The 24,167-nt window shown below is 40.4% G+C and overlaps 1 protein-coding gene and 1 pseudogene across 4 annotated transcripts in view; one reads left to right on the plus strand and one right to left on the minus strand.

Moving 5' to 3' along the window:
- Positions 1–693: 693 nt before the first annotated feature.
- Positions 694–2,218, minus strand: LOC112996570 (kinesin-like protein KIF11; annotated as a pseudogene).
- A 1,929-nt stretch (positions 2,219–4,147) lies between these two features.
- Positions 4,148–24,167, plus strand: part of KLHL32 (kelch like family member 32) — a 127,061-nt gene continuing 107,041 nt past the window's right edge. For all 4 annotated transcript variants that reach the window (XM_064508799.1, XM_064508801.1, XM_064508800.1 and 1 more), the window contains exon 1: positions 4,148–4,285. The gene's annotated coding sequence lies outside the window, so the exon portion shown is untranslated. The remainder of the gene's footprint in view (positions 4,286–24,167) is intronic.

Below are 24,167 nucleotides of genomic sequence, written 5' to 3' on the forward strand. Positions count from 1 at the left end.
TCTTAAATCTATATCTAAATATAGATTAAATATAAACATTTATATATATATATTTATAGATAGATTAAACCTGTATCTAAATATAGATTTAAGGATAATTTTTCTGTCTTCAGCGGTCACACACTTTGTAAATGCCACAGACTGCAATTCACTGTTGTTCTTGAGAGAAGTTCTAATAAATAAATCCATTCTATTTCCCTGTTGTTATACAGAACTGCTTGTTGTCTACCTACCAGCTTCCAATAGCTATAGCACAATTCCACTCTTTGAATAAGTTCTTACTTATTGATTGGCTTTTAGTCAGCACATACTGGAAATGGATAAGCAGATTTTTTTTTAGCATGGCCATTCATGTAAGGCCTCTAAATGAGAGCATGGATGTGGAGAGTCTGAACATGGCTGGCAGAAACATGACATTTTCTTTCTTTCTTTGAGGTCAGTATAGGCTGTTGGTTCATAGCTCTCATGAGTGACTTCCAAAGCTTTTAAAACCATCAGTTAGCTCATTTCTGTGCTGGAAATATGTTAAGTATCTTTGAACACAAAAGAGTATTTGTATTATTGATAGACAGTAGTCTAAAGTACAATCTACTCATAGGCTGTGGTAGTGCCAAACCACATCTATGCAACTTAATGTAGAACAAGATACACAATACAAAATATCCACCTCAACTATAAACCTTCTATTTCCTTTCATAAAAACTGAAGTTGTTTGTCATTGCTGAAGGAGGACAGCTGCTGATCAGTAAACCTGATTATCTCGGCAGTTATAAATTCACTCCATTTATGAGTATCCTGAGACACATTTGTGAGATTGCTGAGAATTTGCTGACAGTGGCCAGTGGATTCCTTTAGCATCTTCTTGTTTTCACCATTTATGTCCCTAGGCTCTGGAGAGAAATTATCTAGAGATGCAATAAATTCGTTGTGGTTAGAAGTTGTACTATTGATTAGGTCTGTAGTTTTCCAGTTAACATCTTCTTGCACAGCAGTGATGGTGGTCTTCAAACTTTGATTTTTTTGCTGGTAGACCAGCTAAGTTCTGAGTTTCCTGAGCCGTCAGGTCCAGCTGGCTTTGCAGTGAAGACATTAATTCAGTTGCCCCCTTGTATGCGCAAGCCTTGTCACTTCCACTTTTTTTAAATTCGTGTAATCATTCTAAAGCAGAGTAAAAACACTGGCTGTTTCTTCTTGTAATTTTTTAAGAGTGAGACAGAGATCTCCAAAGGAATTATTCATTTCCTTTTTATGGCTCTCCACCTCATCAGCCACAGCAGAATATTTCCCCATGTTAGTCTGAAACTGACAGTTTAGCCTGAGGACAAATTTCCACCACTGGTGTAAAGCTATTTAATGCTCTTCCTAATCCAGATGTATGGTCCTCAAGCAACCTCAAAAGCTCAGCTTTACTATGAAATGACAGTCTCGTGTTGCAGTATTTTTTAAGACACATTGAAACTTCAGGTTCCAATTCTTTAACGGAGGTAAAAGATGCTGATGCAAAGATATTACCTGCCAAAGAACTGGTGGATAGGAGGTCACCTATAAAATTTGTGTAAGATGACCACAACTGTTCTTGCTTCAAATTGTTCTCACTAACTGAATCTTGTATTTTGTTGAACAGGACATTTGTTTCTCCTGCAGATGTATTTGGACGATAGCATTGTGTTAACAGCCTTCTTACGAGCCAGTTTTGCACAGAGACCAGATATATCTTTTGTATCAATAGTACTAAGCAACTTGCTAGCTATGCTGTGAAGCTTTTCTTCAGTGTTTTCCAAAACTGAAAGTGTATGTGAACCTCAGCCAGATGACTCTTGTCTTCTTGCAGATCTGTGTTTCTTCCATTTCTTTCTCCTTGATTTACAGATCTGTTTTACATTGTTCAGGTTCTTTTTTATTAATTGTGAGTGGTTTAGTGATTCTTTTCACCTCTTCCTCTGTGGCACTGATTATGTCAATATACTCTGCAATTTGTTCTTCCTCAGCTGTCAGCTTAAGGGCTTCATTAATTTTCAAGGGAAATACAGAGTCCATTTGCTTCTCATGCAGCAGTCAGGTCTCGGTTCAGATGCTCAGTCTCTTCAACATATTCCCTAATAAGAGTTCTTTTTATCAGCTTCTGGTTAACTTCAGATTTCTTCATTATGTTCCCCTTCCATTGTGAAGGTCTGTCCAGTACCAGTTTGACCATAAACACTGTACAATTGTAACCCATAATAACTTCATTTAAAGTGGGACACACAGCACTCCTGTATACATCAGTCTGCTTTGCCTGAGCTCCAGAAACCACATCAAATGTATAAGTCTTTCTTGATGTCTTGTCTATAAGTCCTCCATTGCTTTATGTTCTGAGGTGTTAAAACCATCACCTGGATGTTCTTGCCCTTCTCCTCCTTAGCGCTGCTGCCACCCTGGAAGTTCAGGGAAGCTATGTGGGCCTCAACGTGTCTGCTGGGGGAGAGGTGAAGCGCTGAGTGTCCTGCATTGCTCTCGCAGCCCTTCAGATTCCTGCCAACTGCCTGCTCCTTGCACCACTCACCTCAGCTACTGGTGCTGTGACTCCTGCAGCTCCATGCTCCAGTTCCTGCTAGGTTTCTGGTTACAGTGGCTCAAAACTGAGCATAGTGAGATTCTGCTCATCACTTCCCTTGTCATGTCCATACTGTGTAGTGCAGCAAGATGTGGGCATGCCTAAGCTCACACTGATCGAAATATTCCTTCAAGAAAAAGTAATATAGCCACAACAGTGTTGTCTTGCATGAGTTAACTGGTCCCTATAGAAGCAGTGGTAATTAACTTGAGCATGGCTGTATCTTCATGCCTCTGTTTTGAAACACAATTTGGTATCTCTGCCTAGTATTGCACTGCATCAGTACCAATCTGCTTGAGGCTTGACTTGGAGAAGCTTTGCATTACTACAGAAAATGCATTATATACAGCATCTTGGGTTGTACACCCTCTGAACTGACTGTCTAGTTTCCAATATCCACTCTGCAGATGAGGAACTGAGGCATTTTTCAATGGCTTTCATGGACACCTTAAAGTAAAACAACTCATCTGTCAGTAGGCTTAACTAAAGGCCCCCACTCTCTGGAAAAATGTTTTGGGCTTTGTCAGCTGAAAAAGGCTTGAACTGCTCTAATGCAACATGTATTTAAAAAATAATATAAAAATATATTGGAGATGAAGGCAGTTTTTGTATTAACTATACAGATCAGAAGATGGGAACTGGCTCCTGAAAGAGTCTGTTCAAAAGTCCAGTAAGAGAACATGGACTCTGTTGAAACTAGAGCTGCTCCAAACAATTCTCAAAATAGTATTTCCTCTTATATTTTAAAACAATGTCCAGTGTTGCTCAGTTATGTGATTGGCTTAATAATCACTGAATTTCTTTTTTAATTCTCTTTCAGTTTTTGAACTTATAGTGTGAACTGAATGTTCTTCACAGCTGTGAGATCTGGTGAGCTGGGGGGAAAAAGAAGAGCTCATACCACCCTTATGGTTTGGGGAGGCCAGGTTGAGAGAAAAGCCCTGGGTGTTACTTCATTGCAAAGGCTGGTAATCCTGTGTCTTCCCAAAGACAGCATCTAGAAAATTCAGTGTTGCAGCATGTCATTATGCAGCAGTTTTCATCTCAGAGAGGTCTCCTCACTCTTGCTGTGAGGTTTTTAAAAAGCCACATCAAAGCCCTTAACAGCCCTTAAAGCAGACAGATGCTTTAAAATCCTAAACAGCCCCCAGGGCCCTCACCCTGCCGTGGGCCTGCCCTTCTGGAGAACTCCCCCTTCTCCCTTCCGCCTCATTTCTTGTTCCCCAAATCCTCCTCCCCAGCCTCTGCCGGGCTGACGGCCCTCTTGCCCCTGCCCTCCCGGCGGCCACAGGAGCCCCTCAGGCGCTCCGCCTACGGCCTTGCCGCCCTCTCCAGCGCTGCCGCAGCCTCCGGCCCGAGACCCCGCGGGGCTCCTCGCCGGAGGGCAGCGACCGCGGGAGCGGAGCGGAGGGGCCGGGCCGGGTCTGCCCCACCTCGCGGCTCCTCCTCCGGCAGGTGCAGCGCGTCCGCGCCGGGCTTTGCGGGGGCTCCCGGGCCGCCGCTGCGCACTGGGCGGAGCGGGGCGGGGAGGGGCTGGGACGCTCCGCCCGGGCAGCCGGAGCTGCACAGCCGGGCGGGCGCGTCTGTGGCGCGCGGGTCCCTTCGCCGCGGCTTGTCGCCTCCCCGCCGCCGCGGGAGCGGGCTGGAGGGCGCCGCCGCGGCGCGCACGGGCGGCCCCGCGCCCGCCGTGAGGTGAGCGAGGCGCCCGCCGCCGCGCCGCTTACCTAGCCGGGACGAGGCGGCCCGGCGGCTGGGCGAGCCGGGGGCAGCGCGGGGGCGGGTGGCGGCCAGGTGCCGGCCCTTGCCTCGGCCCTCGGCGCGGCCGCCCGGCTGCCTCGGCGGAGTCCTCGGCAAAGCCGCCTTCGGGCCGGCGGGGGGAGGAAAGGGGGCCGCGGTCCCGCGTTGCCACGGAGACGATTCAAACAGCAGCGCCGACCCTCTCGGGCCGCCCCGGGGTAACGGCCCGCGTAACGGTCGCCGGCGGCGCCCGCCTCAGCGGGAGGGAGGCGGCCGCCCGCCGCGTCCCGCTGTCGGCTTAGTTTGACTTCAGGGCAGGACGCGGGCAGGCGAGGAGGGTGCCCCGGAGCCGGGGGCAGCTCTGGGGGTGTTCCGGGGTACCGAGGGCGTCCTGAGCCCGGCGGCGTCGCTGCGCGGAAATCGCGCTCTCGCCTCGACGGGGGCGCTGCGTGTTTGCGGGTGGCTGGTTTGTTGCTGTTTCTTAAAACATGGCTCTGCTGTTTCTACGCGGCACGAAAATGCGTCTCTAGTCCGTGGAGCGGTTCTTTTCTTGTAGCCAGACTTACAGCTCCCCTGTTGAGCGACAAAAACAAGCTTTTGCTCCTTTCTGGGTATTTTAGTATGCCAGATCCCCTATCTCGAAAAGGGAGCTAGGCTGCCTTGCAGCTCTTAAATTACTGGAAGATTAAATTTGCAATCCGAGGGATTTCCAAGGTGCTACTCAGGTAGTTAAATACATAGGTCAGAGCAAGGGAAGATTTGGTTCTCAGCTGCACCAGTAAATTTCCTGTTTGTTGAATCTGCAACACTTCTGTTAAAATTCACGAGTTCCTCCGATGCTGCAGGTCGCAGACTGCTCGTTGCTGCAAATCTGCCTGGACGTTGCTGGAGGGTGAATGCAGCCTGCAGACTGCGCTGCATTGGCTCCATAGTCTCCAGTGGGACTCTGCTGACGATTGACATGCGTAGCCTACACATGCCAACACTGAGAAGCAGTATGCTTGGTGCTGTACAATACAATAAAATGTAGAAGAAATAGAGCTACAGTTTAAAATAAGCACAGAGGGTTAAAGTACAGGTGTTGATCTTAGCAAGTGGTGTTAATACATTTTTAGCTTGCTATGAATTAATCTGTTTCTGTGGGGCGAGGGAAGAGGATGTCTTAGAAATGTTTCAGAAGGACATTGGGGTTAGTCTTACTTGCGTAAATGCTAATGACAACTTTCCTTTAGTCATCAAAAGATCAGGATTAGACCCAGACACCAGAATCCTGCTAACTGTAGCACATGAGGGATCTACTGTAACCTTGCCAATTCCCATTCGTTCTGGTATCTGCTTACATGAAGCAGTTGCTGAGGGCAAGGCCTCCAAAGGATGTTCAGCAATTGGTTAGAGGTTTGTATCTGAAACCCAAGTTTATTATTTAACTAAACCTTAAATAAATGCAGTGATGCACTGAACAAAGAATATGGTTACCACAAATACTTAAATATCTAGCAGTATATAGCTACTCAGTAAGATCTTTGTTTTATTCAAATTTACGAATGATTAAAGAGAGACATTCTTATTTAACATTCAAAATGTTCCAGGAGAACTGCTTTCATCTTTTGTGTGCTTTTCAGATTCTGAATAATTTGACAGCGTTCATAAAGCACTTTGCAGTTATGTATGAAGTACTAAAGTAAGTATGGATAGTCTGAGCAACTGTATGGAATAAAAAGATCTTGTTGTACTAGGACACTGAAAATAACGCAGTTGTACCAGCTAATCTTTCTCAAGCATAAGATCTTTGTGTTCACAGTATTTATTAAAGTATCATTAGGATTGTGGTCTGTTGTGCATGTGAACAACTAAAGGTCCCCTGTTTTTTCCTGTTTTGGCATATGTGGAGCAAATTTGCCTTTGGACAGCTATTGAGTTGGTAGATGTGGGCAAAGTGGTACACTCATTGTTCAAAACAAAACAAAAAAAATGGGGAGAAAGAAGTGGCATCTGTGTTGCTTCAAAAATGATCCAGTTAGATTTGCAGGTATGTTACGCATTTAGTTCTGAGAGAGAGCAAAGTGCTTATAAGGAAGGGAATTTTAGTATGGAAATAGGAGTGTTATCTATTTAACACTTTATAGATCAGCATGTTATATTAATCTGATATTCTCTGTGGTTAAGCATTGTCTTGACTGTCATAAAATCATGCGATATCCTAAAAGTAAAGGTGACTATCCAAAATTGAAATATCTGGACCTTTTTTTGAAAACAAGCTTGGAAGCAATTGAATTTAAATTGGCACTGAACAGAAAGTGTGCAATCTTGCCTCAGATTACCAGCCCAGGATTGCATGACATTGTCTAACTGAGCTCTAATCTTACTTGAGTTTGTCTTCTCTGTTAGAAGAGCATGAACAGCTGCGTTCACGATGGCAATTCCTATTTAAAAAGTCGGTGTATTGCTGCATGTTATAGATTAATTTGGCTCAGGATTTGAATTTGAACACACAAAGAAATTAGAATAACATCAAGAAAGTTTTTTTTCCTGTTTCGGATCATTTTCTTAGTATTAAGAGGAGCAATAAATTTGCAGTTTATGGTAAGAAAAAAATATAGTGTAAGCATTTGCAGCAAATAAAAATCTAGGCTTGCGTGGTTCACTGGGTGTTTGCAAAGTAAAGTGAGCTGGAGTCGACCTGAGAAAATTCAGCGTTCACTTAAAAAAGTGGGTATTATCCCCATCACTTTTTTTAAAATTCAGAATGTGTTGCTCGTGCCTAAAAAAATTCAGATAGTGGTATAATGTAGCTTCTGACACTGATGACGTGGTGATTGGTGGTTAATGTCAGTGTGAAATGAGCTTCTACAACACAGTGAAAAGGAACCTCTTCAGTATGAAATCTGTGGCACTGCTGTGGTGCTTTTGATTGACTCTGCTGACTAGACTATGATTAAGTTAATGGCCAAGAATGGCAGTAATTTATTGCCACACTGGTACAGGGAAATGATGATTACAAGTTGGACTAGAAATGGGAATTGGATGAAGTGAAAAATGAAATTAATTTAAACAGGCGAGAACAGTTGACAGTGTTATCAGAAGCAACTGAGCAAGCATATATGTTATATGCTATAATTATGCTCCCCTATAGTAAACATGCAGTTGTCTCACTTCAGTTCTTGTTAGTATAGGGATTTATCCTCAGATTACTCATCTGTCTAGACTTTCATATGGCACTTCTCAGTGTGTTCTGTACTCTGAGGACTCTAGATTACTCCAGAACCGATTGGGAAAGACCAACCCCCCCCCCCCCCCCCCCCGAACTTGTTTCCTTTTTTTTTTTTTTTTGTTGTATTTTTTTAATCTGTTTAAATCCACCATGTTTCTGAAATTGTGTTCCTTGCTCCTTTGGAGATAGTCAGAGGAACAGTATCCAGAGGGTGAAAATTACAGGGTTATCCTAGCAAATTATTCCGTTTTTAGGAGCCTGAGGGCACACGCATGTGTGCACACGCATGCATGCACACACACAGACACTGCTGACTGGTCTTGGTAGTGTCTCCCTGGTTTCTTGAATCATCTCAGAATTCTACTGAATAGGGAAAGACCCATGGGATTCTTGATGTAGCAGTTTCTCTAAGTTTTCACCTTTTTGCTTTCTGATTTTTGTTGACATTTTGACCACTTAAGAGACCAAATGAGGTTGGACGCTGTTTCTGTTGCTGTATATGCTTACGTACTTGAAAGAGTGCTTGCTTGTAGATGAGTACACACAATTACTTCTTTTGTTCTACAGGCTTCTGCTAACTTGATTTCTGTTGGATTTTTGAAGTTTTCATTATCAAATTGTGATATCTTAAGGAGACTAAAGAACAGATGCTTTTCATTCCCCCCCACACACTTTTTTTTTTTCTTTCTGTGTCGACTCCTGGGTTGGTCTTTGCCTCTGACTGAATTTTAGGCCTTAAGCAATCATTATCTTCAAGTTAAAATGAAACTTGCTTAGGAGGTTGTCTGCTGAGGGACATTCCTGCTGAATCCATGAAGAAATTCCAAGGACAACAAACAGCTCTAGGAGGTAGTTTCAAGAGGAGAAAGTGAAGTGGTGCTGAAGTTTGGTGGTGGAAGTTTTGAAGATGGTGATAGAGTTTGGCAGTTTAAGCTGGGAGACCATGAGTGCTTTGAAACTCTTTGTTCTGAGTGTTCCCATCTGCACTGGCCACCCTGAATCTGCCTGGCAGTTGTAGGATGGAAACATCTTTTGCAGGCCAGAAGGGAGCTGCAGCCTGTTGAGGGCAGGTGCTACTCCGTAGTCTTGGCCACAGCCTTTCTAGTTTCCAGCACTTGGGGAGGAACTCTGTGCTGTTGTCTGCTGAGCAATCTGGCCAAGAGTAGAACCGGAAAATTGTTTTTTGCCAAGATTTTATCAGTGGGGGAAGATTTGTGTTTTAATTGCCCTTTTGACTATGGAATGCTTGGACATAGCTAAGCTTTGATGTTGAGGTCTTTCAGCAGACTCTCTGTGGATTGTTAATATTTGGCTTTCTTTCTCAGGAGCAGAGGTTTTGCGTGTATGAGCTGAACTAGAATATCTTTTGGGCTCCATACTGTCAGTGGAGAATTAAATCACTCAAAGGGAAAACTCTCTGTGGAAGTTGGGTAGTAACTGATATCTCTTTATACACATACGTACAAATCTAACTCTTGAAAATATCTCTCCATTGGTTTGAGAAATGAAAGGTGTTATTCCATAAAATGTCTTGGTTACGAGTGCCATTCAGACTGTATTTATGTACATGCCGTTTTGAAGCTATTGACTTGGTCTCATCAGTCTTGCCCATAGAACTGAAGTGTGTAATGAGAAAACAATAGAATATTTCAATTTATGAGTAAAATAAATCAGAGGCTTTCAGAATATCAGTAATACTTGAAAATATGTATAACTTTTCTTTACATTTATGAGTACTCTGAACAATTATGTAAATGGAGAATCTGTTCTGTGCCAAAATTTCTATAGCAATAAGCTGTACTAATGTGGAAGAAAACCTTTAATTGTAGAGAACAAGCTTTATGTGGGGAAAAATACTGTAAATGTAATTTGATCTATCAATATGTTCTGAAGGCTGTCCTGTTTTGCAACTACTTGTCTTTATTTTTCTCCACAGGAATGATTTTATATGTATAGTGGTGGTGCTAAAGGTATAGAGGAGGTGATGTTATAGCCTAATTTACTGTTGTGTTTCTCCTAAGAGCTGTGATGACTTAGGACATTTCTTTAAAGTGTAAGTGTGCATGTGTGTGCTTTCCCTGGTAGTCTAAACACTTTAATCTTCAATTTTTCTAATCCCTTTATACCTCTGGAATCACCTTTGATTGCACTGTTCAGTAAGGATACACTTGAAATAAATTACTGACATCACTACTTTGGACAATGGAGGGCTTTTGCTGTGCAGGTATCACAGCTAGGAATGTTGAGGTCCATTTCTGCTGAGTTGATAAAATTAGATTTCTGTCCTGTATGATTTAAAAAAAAAAATGGTTCAAGGAAAAACAGTATTGCTTAGATTAATAAAGAATTGTGAAGTGGACGTGAGCAAGCTTCTGGCCTTATTATGTCTGAAACATTTTTCGTCAGGGTTCACTTCAGGTGAAATAAAGTTAAAAGGGCTGTTGCTCTTAGTCAGCTAGACCGGAACTCTACCTGGCTTATCAAGACAAATCAGATAAAACCTGTAAAGGTAATGTCAGGATATTTAGCATGCATTCTTTTCAGATTTCTTTTTGAAAGTCAGTACCAAAATTGGTACTAAACGTGTTTTCCAAACAGCTAAAATTTTAAGCGGTGATAGGCTTTGAATACATTCCCCCCCCCCCCAAACTGCCCAATCTAATACAAACTTGAAAATAATGGTGTCTTTATAGCAATAATAGCAAATAAAAGGATTCTCTTTTTGAAGGGGTGCATCATTTGCATGTTTCTTGTATCTTCTCTATGATACTTAGTTTTGAAAACCTCCTTTCAATCAAAGTGGCCTTTATTTTAGGTGTGTACAGGAGGAAAAGAACTGAGGTGAAGTTTCCAGAAAAGAACTGTGACTTTGATCTAAGTAGAGATATCAAGAGCTATAGGTTGAACTGAAGCATGGAACCTCTTTAGTGGGGTAACAGGATCTGTGCTGTGGGTCAGGTATATTCCTTAGTTCAGCTTCCACTTTTTTCCTCCTTCAGAAGAAAACACAAGCAAACAAACAGGAAGGAAAGAGAATGGCTTTTTGGCAGGGTCTTAGTGGAGCAGGAGTACAGAGTGCATTGGAGAGTGCTGTACCCCTAGTGCTCATGCTCAGTGCGGTTACATTAAAATACTGTTGCAGTCTGAGTTTTGCAGACTGGCTGATGAATTTGCTCACTGGGAAAGTGCTTAGGAAATTGGAATGATGAGATGCCACTGTGTAATTTCATACTTTTCATGTATATGCCTCATCCCCAAACAGGGTCACTGTTAGAAGTGCAAAGGCATAGGAGCTACAGAAATATAAATAATAAAGGACTGGATATGCTTTGTGTACTTACGGAAGAGGAGGAGAATTATGAAAGGAAGTGGAACAGAAATGGGAGCTTTATAGCAAGCAAGTCAAAATCCACAATGTTTGTGTAGCCAGGGCTGGTCTTCTAATGTGTGAAGCTCTCTTGTGATTGGGTCCTCAAGCATATGTTCAGTTTGAAGCATGCTGTTTTATTTTTTATTAGGATTGCCCATTTTCTTTAAGACTTTTTGAACAGATCTTTTATATTAGGTGCTTTATGGGGTCTCATTCCATGCTGCGGATTTCTGGACAGGACAGAAGAGCATTATCAAAGACAAGAACAAGTGATGCACAAAACCAGTACAGCTTATGTTTCTTGTGGCTGTTGACGTTTCTTGTGGCTGTTGACGTTTCTTGTGGCATTCCAAATCTGGCGTAGTGCAACTCTAAGGAATCTTAAAGGGAGGAAAACTTCTAAATGGGCTGTATGAATTCATGGTCCCTGCTCATTATAAGCAATTCTTTGCACTGTTGAACTTGAATTGATTTAGTGGTGTTGCTGGATAAATGAAGAGAATTAGGTCTCTAATATCCTTGCCTTATCAGCTGTGGTTTATGGTGGTTTAAAACATAAACGCCTCCAGCTTTCTGCCTCCCAGCTCTGTTCATGTAGTAGAGCTGGTAGAATAGGGTATGTACCTGCATCTCAGCTGGTTATAGGCACTGTCATGGGGTGTCTGTAGGAGTTTCAGCTGCCAGTGTTTGTGCTCTAATCCCAATGGTACCATGGAGGCAAAAGCAGTGTCTGCACTCTAGGGCGATAACCTGTGGTAGAGCACGGGGCACACGGGAGAAGGGGAGTGGAAGTGTTTTCAATGGCACAGTTTGCTTCTGTGAATTATACATTGTTTCTACAATTTACCCATTGCTGTCATCTCTCTTAATTGGTCTGTGTTTGGTGAGTATTTAAAATTGTTGTTAGAAACCCAATGGAGTGAATTTTCATAGGTTGTACCTCTAGTTCCTGGCCTACTTGTTCTTTAGGCTAGGTAGTGGGAGGTATTACTATGTGATTACCAAGTAACCCATAGGAAACCAGACCATCCCTTGAACAGGCAAGAAAAAAATTGTGTTTAAGAAAGTGGTAGGGTAGCTGTGGTGATCTAAACCTGCAAGACAGTTGAAGCTTGGAGTGGGAGAGAAGGGTGTTTGGTTTGGTTTTGTTTGGTGTTTCTGGGGGGGAGGCGGTCAAGAGGTTAAGCCAGTTGGTATAGTATGTGGGAGGGAGAAACAAGGACAAGGCTTCCGCAAGTGCTGCTTCTATTTAGACCTGAAGAAGGCATGTACATCTAAAAACTTCTCTTTCATTTGCTTTCTAATTATACTTTTTGATCCTAATTAAAGTTCAGAGATTAAGAAAGGTTAAAGTTGGAAGATCTTTTCAGGGGTTTGCCTTTGAAGCAGAGGTTTGTGCCCAAATAAAAGCAAAGATGGGCCTCAGACTAAGGGAAAAAAAATGAAGAAAATCTCGACAATTGTAAATTCAGAGCCATTTATCAAAAAAAAAATACCCCCCCAAATAAAAACCCCAAAGCCCCCTGTGTCATGTCTCAGTTACGTTTATTTTCTGTCTGTCTGTATCTGTATGGCATGCACATTTTTTAACTGTCACAAGAAACACTATTTCTCCCTACATGAAGTGTATGTGATCTAATGGATTATGATCCGTCATGCTCCTCCTCTGGATAGACAGGTGATGACTGAATAAAAGCTGTGATGCAGTTTTTCCTTGTGTTTGTGATACTTCTGATCCACCTGCTCTCCTGCAGCAGCATATTGCCCTTCTGTTGTGCTGGCACCACTGCTGGCGGAGGTGTACTGTGAACTAGATCCCAACATTGACTAACTTTAAGAAAAAAATAAAAAATAAAAATAAAAAGCAGCCCCACAGAAATCTGTATATATTCTAAGCCAGATCTGGAAATCAAAGAAATACTGTAAGGCAATATCGCTGCTGAACTTCTTGTACTCCTTTCAGAAACGACAGCAGCTGATTGCTTTGCCTCTTGTGCTTAGTGTTTTTTTTATTAGGGAGCAATAAAAGGTATTAAATCAGTGTTTTTATTTACCAGTTTCTTTCACTGAAATGGAGCAAGCAAATGTTTTCACTGCAGCTTACCATAAATAAACAGAAGGGTGTTTGGAAATCCTGACCAGCTTTTGTGTAGGAGAGAGCAGTCATAACAAACTGTGGTTCTATGACAAACTGAAAACAAATAAAAGATGAGCTGTTACTGATGTTTTACAAAAGTAGAAATAGACTGTGCCCAAAAAGGAGCAAGTTATTTCTGAATCTTGAAAACCTGGTTTGCAAACCTGGGAAAAAGTTCAGTAAGTTTTCGTGTTCTTCTGTTTGCAGTCTTCAGAAGATCTCAGGAAACCAAATGCAATGATTCTAACCAACTCTGGCCTCAGAGAAAGGTGAAAAACTTCTCCAACTGCAGCGTTTAACTCTGCAAGAAGTCTTCTGAATCACCCCTCAGTATTTCCAAGATCTTCTCTTATGTGTTCTGAGTGTGTTACTAATTATTTATAATATTGCAGTTTGCTAAAGCACTTCTTACAAATGATTTCATACAAGGAAATCTTTTATTTTAGTATTTAAAATCAGTTGGGTTATTTTTTTACTCTGGGAAATTATTTTCCGTATTATTTTGTATTCTTGGCATATTTCAGACTTTTATGATTTTCAGTCTAATATTACTGCACAAAATTATATTGGTAGCCAGTATTCAGATGAGCAAAGTGTTTTTCCAGTGGTGCAGCTGAAGGATAGATTTGTGTATCTGAGAAGGTTTTTTTTAGTAGTAGTAAATTAGTTTGTTAAATGACACCAAATCCCAACTTCTGGACATTTATTCAATTTTTATATTGATGTTTAATTTTTGTGACTGAGTTGTGTCAGAGTACACCCCTAGCTTGATAACTCGGATTGACTGTTTTCATACAACTGTACATGTGACACCCTCCCCCCCCCCTTTCTTTTTCTTACTCATGCTCTCCATGGAGCAGAAATCTATCTCAAGCCATTTTGGGATCTTCACAAATGGAGAATCTTTTGGATTCTCTAGAATATCTGGAAGATTGGAGCCATAGATTAGATGATTTTGTGACCGTGATGGTAGGAAAAAGAAATACAACCTGTATTGCAGGAGGGATGAAGCCTTCCATATAAACATACCCTTAGCAGGCACAAGGCTGTGCTGCACAGAAATACCAACTTAGCTGTGAACAAAGTAGCAAGTGCTATGGGGAACAGTACTGTTAGTGGTGTTCTCTGTGGTTTGCATGTTCAGAAACTACCTGCATGTCTCAGCAAGGCTCTGTGTTGGGCTATGTTGAATGTAGATGAGATGACAAAGTTCTAGGAATTGCGGAGTGGTAAATTCTATTCCAGATCCAGGAATTTTATTCTGTCTGTGAGAAATGGATTCCAAATACTTACATAACACTTATATAATGGAAAATTGAGGAAATATTCAATTCCCAGCACTATTATTGAGTCTGGCTTCAGGTTATCTTGCAGAAGGCTGGCCTTGCTGGTTGAGCTTTATTCATGGAATTTCATTAATATGTTAAGATAAGATTGCTTTTAGTTTTAGTTAATCTGTAGTTTGTACTCTTCTTTTATTGAAAGTGGGTGGGAAGAGCCTTTGTTTGGCTATCTCAGGATAAATACAGAGGTAAAAACTGGGGTCTGTTGTTTGAGCATAACGTGAGAGTTGTACGACCAAATGAGTATGCAGCAAGGCTGGTCACGGTGGGGATGCAACAGCTTCTGCCTGCTTCCAGACTAGCAGTGCTGCCATGTCAAAGAGGAAAGTGCTGAAAAGCAGAGAAGTATCTTTCAAACCTATATTTGCATCCTTTATTATTATTATTTATTAAATATAAGTGAATAGCTGAATAACAAGAAGTATGTGGAACAAACACGACTAACAACAAAAAATAATCCAGTATCATCTCTTTAAAAAGTAAATAAATAAATAAAAATTGGGGGGTTGACATCTGTGGACTTCAAAATTAAAGTCAAATGTTAGGTATTTGTCATGTCATGTACGGAACACATAGAAAAGGTTATCGTAGGGACTTGGAAGCTGTTTATCTAAACTTGTAAACTTGTACCAAGTTAATCTAATTAAAAGTTTGCTTTAAAACCTGGTTAAAAAATTACTTTGAGAAAAATATTTACTGCTGTTTTATACAGGGATTTTGGAATGACTAAACCTGGCATAGTTAAAGTAAATATTTTTAGAATTTTTGTCTTTTTAAATAAAGCTTAGGAAATGTCTTGCAAATCAAAACTACTATGTAAAATAGTTTTGTTTTGGGGACTGTATATGCAGTTTAATTTGGTTCTCATTCCCTTCAGAAGTGGATTCTCTCTTTTATGTCAGCAAAAGTTGCTTTTGCTTGTGTAAAAGTTCATAGCAGCTGGAATCAAATGCTTTACAGTCGAACAAGAATGATTATTAGGAAGGTAATCTGTGATCATGCTGATACCAGCAATATTTAATGTGTTTTAAATAATTAAAAATGCTAATGTGAGATCTTTGTGTATAGAATAAAATGCACTGTTAAGACAATTAACAGCATAAGATCTAGTCAATTGAGACTTGCAGTATAAATTCCTTTCTGCTTAAAAAAAAAAAAAAAAGGCCTAATAGCTATATGAGAAAAGACTATATAATGTAAGAGTACTAACTGTATGCTCTGCACTGTTCAGAAGATCATGGGTCTTTCAGATTTAGATTCCTTAAATGTTTCCATGGGGAAAAGATCATAGGGAAGAAACCTTTACAGGCTCTCTTGCAGACTTTTGGTTTTGCCATATCCAGGAAAATTTTCAGTGTCTTCTGGGATATGAATAGACCGAAGGCTACTGTTCACCCGTCTAAAATTCATGATTTCCTTTCTTTTGAATTCCTTCTCTGTCTGGTAGTGTGGCTTTGGTAGAGGTGTCTGCCAAGCCCAGCGGGAACCCTATCTTGAAGCCTGCCCATAGGAAGGTGCAACGTCTGGCCAAGCTGGCTGTGTGTTAAACACCATTGATTTGGTGCTGGGTGAAGTATATCTTCTCCAGTGACTTTGTCCAGCTGTGGCTTGCTTGCTGCCTGCCTTTTCCAGTTCTTCCTATGTAGATCCAAACGTGAAGGCCTGTTGCATGCTGAAATCCTAGGCATAAGAGAGAAGTTGAGCAACTTCTCCCACTGCATAAGGAGCTCCACTGCTTTTACTGCAAGATCATTAGAATATAAGTGATTAATCAAGATTTAATTTCCTCTTCTTTTCATCACTAGTGGGAATGCTTTATACTTGTGTACTCTTGGAGATCTGCTTGCCATTGGCTAGGCATATGCCTAGCTGCATATGGAGGAGTGATCTACCATAAATATTTCATTAGTTTTTACAAATTATACAGCAGCGTTTCTACTAGTGTGCTATGAAATTTTACTATAAAATGATTGAAAGAAATACAAACTGTTAAACTGTGAATTCAGTGTGGTTCTTATGAATGACCTTGTTCAAACTGTTGATGAATTTGATGATGGCGAGGTTTGACCTGAAGTAAATGGTAGGATGTACTTTGTGTAAGTTAATGGATACTCACAATTTTGGGGACTAATTTGGAATAGTCAGTATTTGCAGCAGCTTTCCCTTCCATCAGAGGTTAGCAAAATTCTCTTTCAAGAAGGCCCCTCAGTATAGCTCAATTCTGAAATACTCTAAATTGTTTCCTGTCCTTTTGACTTGGCAGCATTGTTATTTAAAAGGGAAAGTCTTTGTGATTCTTGAGCTAGTGTGCAAAATGCTTTTATTGTTTAGCAGTTTTTGTTCTTGAGTGATGAAATTCTATCCAAACTATAGAAAAAGTACTCTCTAAAACTTAAGTTATATAAAATAAATGCTTCTGCCTTTTCAGGGGCTCAATTCAGTTGCTTAAACATGGATGTCTAGTGCCATTTGAGATACTGTGTTAGCCTGCCAAGCATCTAGCTGCTGATCTATAGTAACTGAATTAAGCTCTTGAGCTTAATTTAAGGAAAAAAGTTAGTACCACACATGTATGGCTTACAAAGCATTACTATTATGAAGTGAAATTGAAATAATCATCAAATCTCATGCGAATTGTGATTGCAACAAAATTTGAGTTTTCCTGTCCAAAAATGCCCCAGAACCCCAACTTGTTCTTGCAAACGCCAAAATCATTTTTTAGCATTATAGTACACTTGCTTTGGATCAATATTAGTTCTAGCCTGGAGTTCAGAGGATTCTTAGGCTGGTGTAGCAAATAGAAAGGCTACAACTCATGTGTGTGCTCCAGGAGAAGCTGGTAGGATCCTGTTTCGAGATGCTTGCATGCACATACATGCTTTATAGTTTTGATAGAATTTGCCATTTTTGCTCTCTTCTGCTCTTTTAAAGAGATAGAACTGTCCCAGAAGATTGAAATATGCGATAAATAGGACATATGGGGCTAATGTTCTAGCATACATACCATATATTCATAATCTTCTCTACCACAGAGTGTCACACAAACCAAGTGGGGTTCTGCAGTAGTAAGGCAGTAGTCATGCCTATCTTAATGTATGTTCATAGTTTTGGAGCTGGAGAGAATACTTCCTAGCCAGCTCAGATCTCAGTTCACAGGTAGGGCATTTAGGATCTGAGCTGGGAAGCTGGATTTAGTAATTCATACTAACTTGCAGTTTTCTAAAGTTACCATGAATGGCTAAACTTCAACTTGAGTTTTCACTGATTGAAGTTCAAATGAAGTAGGTAGTTTTTTTGACCTGCTACCTTAAAATTATGCTTATTTGAATAAATGGAAAAGATACTGCTTTGCTGTTAAACGTATATGAGTATTACCTGTTAATGAGTCTATGGTCTCAATGTGAACATTTCTACCCTCATACAATACTTACTAGACTTCTGTCTTTCTTTTTATTTAATTGTAGTAGAATTAGTTTTGGAGGTTACCAGCTAACATTGGTAGCTGTTTGATATTTGACCCAAGAAACTCAAGACTTCAGGTTTTGGTGAGGGTTACTATGCAGTGTTTAAGTGTGTATAGAGGAAAAAAAAAAAGAAAGAAAAGCTAAATTTCATTCAAAGTTATAGAAGAGGCAGGGTTTTAATTTGAGTTATAAGTGGCTATTTCTAGCATTCAGTGATTTTTAACAAATAATGGAAACATTGTCCTTGTAATCAAAAAAAAAAAAAAAAGGAATAAATGCTGCTAAAGTCTTTTAAATTTTATTTTCCACAATGTCAGGTATGTAGGTGTTGCCTCTGCAAAATCTTAGCTCCAGAGGTTTGCAAGGAATTATGCTTGGCATTCTTTAGCTTCCCCAGGCCTAATAGGCTTCTAGGGCTTGGAATGCAATTCAGAAACTTCAGTTAGGCATTTAGGACCACCTCCACAAAGCATTTTAGGTTTGGTACCAGGAGTGGTATTCACAAACCCTGCAGAAACGCTGAGGTTTCCAGTTCAGTTCCTGGGTATTGATAGATGCTTAAGAACAAGCATTCTCAACAAGTGAAAAGTTGTTTGCATGTGTATGAAGAGAAGAACAGAACGTCTAAGACAGCTGATACAAAAAAGAAATCAAGATGATGTGTGTTTCTAAAATGCTTCCCTCTTCTGGAAGTAAGCATGTAACTGTGGCTTTACTAAGTCTTTCATGGGTGCTTAGATTCACAATCTGTTTACAAATGTAGGCATCAAGTTGTTTCACAAAAGAAGAAAGTCCTTTACGTCTTTCTCTTAGAATACATCTTCTCCTGGCTTTATTAAATAATCCCAGAGTTGTTCATGTAGCACTCACCTAATAATAGATCTGAGTTCAATTGTCCTTAGTGCAATGGGGGATTCAAACCCATATCTTTCATCTCGTAGGATGAGTATAAAATAACTACCAGGCTAGAGACAGTATAGAGACAAGTGGGAGAATTCTCCATTCCTTCCTGCTGATGTGGCTCATTGTCCCATTAAGTATGTAAAATTTGGGTCAGAAGGAGAGTGAGCAAGAACAGGAACTTGTAATCCACTGATGAGGGTGTTGTCCTGGAATAGGGAGACCTGACTGCCCTGGGAGTTGGGCCCACAGTGTTGAATTGGCATTTTGAAAACAGGGCTATAGTACAAGGGTTTTTTTCTACAGTCTTGGTTTACAGGTATTAAGGAATAGCAGACTTGAGTGTACCTTTTCTTGTTTGTTCAGTCTAAAAGCAGAGCTGATGCAACTGGAGAACCCTAAATAGATGTATTTTGTAACTTCTCTACGTACACTGGGAGATTGCATCCATTTCCATTATTCAGATGAGGCTATTGCTGAGATGTGGCAGAAGGTGATGCCATTTTTAGACCTGTCATTATAACTGGCTTTTCTTTTGGCTGCCAAATGTGTCAACAGCTAATACCAGTCAACTTATGATTTGTGAATTTATGCAGGTTTTGCAAAAAATCCGTTGAACCATGCAGTCTGTCTTGAAATCTGTATGTATCCAAAGGATTTTAGGTATGAATTGTGTAATTGTCTCTGCGAAAGATTAGAGTACATTGATATTTGATGTCTCAAACAAGAACTGGAATGTCTCTCTAAAAGCCTAATTGATGGAGCTTAATTGGAGTGATCTTACACAGTAGTGCAAGGTATTACCTTAAAGTGAGTTTCTTAAAGCATGTTGTCGAAGATATGACTCACACTATAAAATGCATCATACACATCTTCAAAATGAATCTTCTAAGATTTTATTACCTGTTACCTCCCATCTCTCCCTTATATATTCTTTCTGCTCTGAGAGGGGGACTTCTGTTTGCTGGATTGATACTGGGTATTAATGACAGTGGCCAGTATGGGACACTTTCTAGGTAGCTTGACTGGAACACAGTCTAGCTGTCTTGTGCAAAGCCAGGTAAAGGGTCCAGATGAATTCCTAGCGGAGAAGACAATGCCGACTCTACCATCAACTTGGGCAGGGTATCCGTCTCTTTTTCTTGATGAGAGGTTTGGTGCCCTGATATTTTCCTTTGTGTTCCCAGTAGATCTGTGAACCACAGCTTCCCCTGGCATGGTATGGATACCATACCATTCCCAACTGTCTTAATGCTTCAGAAGCTTACATATGATAGCAGTCTGTACTCTTAGAGAGTAGGGAAAAGGTACAGTTAGTTCCTCCAGTAAATCTACACCTTGATACCTCTCCTGAGTTAAAAGAAAGATTTTCTCTTCTCTATCATGGTTTGGAGACCTCTTTCTTCTTTGATTGGTATAGTAAGTTTTCTGTCTTGGTCCAGTCTGTTGTCTTCTGTTTTCTTTGCCCAGTTTTAACTCTACAGCTCTGTTTGTGGTGAAGCTCCTGCATATTTTTGGCTTGGAGGTGCAAAAAATCCTCCAGATCTCTTCCGTGCTAATTTCACACTCCCAGATCACGCTTTTCTGTGTTCTTTTCTAGCTTAGCCAGTTAATGTTTTAGAGGTAATAACTGTGTAAATATATTATAGGCAGTGAATAAAAAAGAAAGGGCTACAGCAAAAGATTAGTGAAGATGATGGAAATTCAATTTTCTTCTAAACAATAAAAGCTTTTTTTGATCTGCAGAAGGCAGTATAAAATGGAGTGAAGGGCTGGGAGAGGCCAGCAGTCAGAGGGATAACAAGTGAGGGATTGTAGCTAGGGTAACCAATGTCCTTCCAGAATGGCATAGGCTTAGTGCTTTGTTAGTCTGTAACCATGGTGCTTACAGCACTTCTGAATGAAACTTTTGGATGGTTTAATGAAAGCTTGGAATAAAAAGAGTACAGTTCAGGTAGACTGTGAGCCCTAAAAAAGGGAGCTGAGGGAAGAGTTGCTGCTGCAGATTTAGCTGTACAAGTTCTAAAATTCAGATTTTGCGTGACCCACATCACAATTTTGTGGGACAGCACTGCTATGCAGCCAGCAGTATTAAAGATGCAGTGTACATCTCTGCTATATCATCTTCCCTCCAATAAACTCTTACGGCCTTTTTCTTAAGGATAAGCATGGTATTTCATGGTAGAGGAAGCATCTTTACAGTTACCACTGCATGTTTAACTATGACAGTGTCACTGTGTTCATCTTCATGCGTGTGTGTAACTGATGTTCAGAGAATCCTTTGCAAATTCTCAAAATGGCCTCTTTCTCGTGGAAAAAAATAAAGTCAAGTGTCAATCTGTCCTGTAGGTCCTGTCAGATTATGTCTGTGAAATAGATCATATCATATTAAATAGTAATAATTGGGACAGAACCTGCCACAAATTGGAGGAAAAAAACTCCTGGAGAGAAGCTTTCTGCCCCTTACTGTGGATGGTAAGTAAATAACTTTCCATCATGGAAGAGATGGTACCTAATTAATATGTGGGACAAATGGAAGACGGCAGAGGAGATCATTCCTTCCTAGGAGCAAATGAGCATGCTGGAGGGAGAACTTCCACCTAGAAGATGGGGCTGGCAGGAAAAGAGAATGGCAGCAAGAAGCTGTGAACTCTCAGTGCTGGAGAGAGACTGTGAGACACTGCTGAGAGGAACAGGGAGCAGATGCCTGTTAGGCTCTACATGACTGAAAGAGAAACTTCTTAAAAAGCAGAGATGACTGCAGAATTTACTGCAATCAAGAAAGCCGCAAGCAGTTTGCAACAAAGCTTGGAGGTGGGCAACCTTCTCCTTTCTCCCCATTGCCAAACACAGTGGGCAGAATTTGTATTTGTTTATACTTTTTTTTTTCGTTTGTTCTAAATATCTAATTTGGATTTTCTCTTTCAAACTGGAATTTTTCTTGAATATTGTAATCAGATATGGCTTTTCAGTTTAAAAGTGTTCTGGTCACTCTGGGAAGTTCATTATAAGGAAAAAGTTTGGATGGATCCCCCTCAAAACTCCAGTGAACTTGGGTCCTGTCACACTTTCTTAAGATTATAAATCACTTAATGAATGGCACTAAGAGCTATGTGTGAAAATTCTTTTTGTACTTAAAGGAGCTTGTAGCTCAATAGTAAGTGGCATCACTGTAATACAAGAGTTTGTTGGAATGGTACTAACCAGGTTTATAGAAGCTTGGGTATGTTTTAAGTATGGAAAAAAGGTCCTGGGGGAGTGGGTTTTTCTTTCCTTTTTTTGCCAATATCTTTTTACCCTGTTGGTTTTATTTTTCACAAAAATAAAAGGCATATTAAAAGAATTCCTGTGAGATTAAAAAAAGAATCCCAGTGTTCAGAAGTGCTGGAATTAGAAATACCTGTGTCTTTTCCTGTAATAAGAACATCATAGGCAACTTCTTAATTTGATCACTGTGTTTAGCTTTTTGACTCTTTTAGTATCCTTTACTTCCTGGGCATATAACTTTTAAGACTTTAACAGATTAAAAAAAGAGGACAACAATCTGGAAGATTTATACTGATCACATGGGGTAGCAGTATAGTTGGAACCATTAACACTGAGCTGTGATGCCTAAGTGAACATACTACTGTCAGGTATTATCCATCGTAATACATTATAGTCAGCAAAAAGCAAAGGCAGGTGTTCTGGAGATGCTTCTCGACAAAGAAGAGGTGAAACCTGGTGATCTTGATATCTATTCCAAAATCTAGGGAGAGTGGGCTTCAACGGACGTTGATTCTTTTGGTTGCTTTTTTCTGAATCTGATGTTTTTGTCACACACTGGTTTGAGTCTAGGATCTTCCCTGCCCTTGGATCTCTTGTCTGTCTTCTCTGTGCCGCCTTAGTCTTCACTGCTGAACCGAACATTCAGTCTCCTTGCCTGGCATCTGGCCTCTATTCCTGGGATTTTGCCATGCACAAATCCATCCCTTTTCCTCTATTTTGTGCAGATAATTCTCTGATTCTAGTATTGTGCACTATTCCACCAGCTTCCCCTCCTCCTCTGGAAAAGAGGAAAAAGGAAACAAAACCACAGCCATCTCACCCTGTCTTCATCACCACTTCCAGTGGTTGTGATCCTTTCCTTCCCATTCTGTCCCACTCTTCATCTTCCAGCTGCCTTGGCCTGGTCCGGGTCTGTTTCATCAAGATGCATGTCCAAGTTACTGAAAGCTGTCAAAATCTTTTGATGCCCTCTTCTCTCTCCAGAAAGATATTTCCAAATAAATTTGTTTTCTTATATTAAAGACCTGCAAAATAGTTGGTAAGCCAGTTAAATCACAACAGATTGGAAGGCAACTTTCCTTCTTCCAAAGCAGAATTTTGAACCTTAATATTAAACTGGCAAATTATTTGTCCTGTTGAAATAATAAATAAACCCAAAAGCTCTGCAATAAAGCAAGATTGAGTGCCCTGTTCTGTTCTTAACTCAACTGAAAATTTTAACTTTGTACAAAGCGTATTTTAAGTTAGGAGTGCTTACACTAACAAAACATTTCCAGTGACATATTTAAAACACTTATTTTTATATTAGTAACTGATGCACTTCCCCCCACTGGAAGCATGTATTTTACGGAAGACAAAATAGACAAACAGAGATAAACCCACTTATAAAATTGCTCAAGATGATTCATATGTTAAGAGCTTGCTAGAACTTTTAATGTTCTTGCAAGAAGTTGTGTTGTGTTTCGTGAAGGGGATTCAAAAGCTGTGTCTGTGCTAGTAAATTTGACAGTGCCCTTTCCAGGCCAGAGTTTGAAACTCAGGCTGTTTAAAACAATCCCTGGCAAAGTCTTGGTCTAAACTACCTAGCACTCTCCCCCAAAATTTCCGTGCGTGGTTTGGGAGTTAGTGATCTTTCCCAATTGTCAGTTTAGATACAGTCACGTTATTTTGGAGACTGCAAGAGACCAGATGTGGGCTAGCTGACCTTAGGGACAAGGTAGCCTGCCCTTGTACTGTTAAATTCACTAATATTGATAAAGCTTTCCTCCCTACCGAAGATGGATATGGTGGAATTATCTACAATTTCCACTTTCAATGAAGAAGTTACTAGGGTTTCCTTTGACTTGGTAATGTATATGAAAGATTTCATGCTGGTTGAATGGATATAAAGTAAAATTGATAGCAGCTAGTGTGTGACTGGTTACTGTATTACATGAATAGTGGTCAGAATGGAACCATGGAAGCCTGTCTCTGTGCTGTTGCAATATTTGTTTGATGTTCTGAGAGATGCTAATAGGTCATACCCTTACGTACCCAGTTCATTTCAAGCACTGGATAAAAACAGGCTTTTCTTGATTCCTAGTGTTGAAAGCCCACACTGAACATATGGCAAATATTTTATGCTGTTGTAATTATGTTTGGGGG

This window comes from Dromaius novaehollandiae, chromosome 3, assembly GCF_036370855.1.
Source record: "Dromaius novaehollandiae isolate bDroNov1 chromosome 3, bDroNov1.hap1, whole genome shotgun sequence".
In the NCBI taxonomy this organism is placed as follows: Eukaryota; Metazoa; Chordata; class Aves; order Casuariiformes; family Dromaiidae; genus Dromaius; species Dromaius novaehollandiae.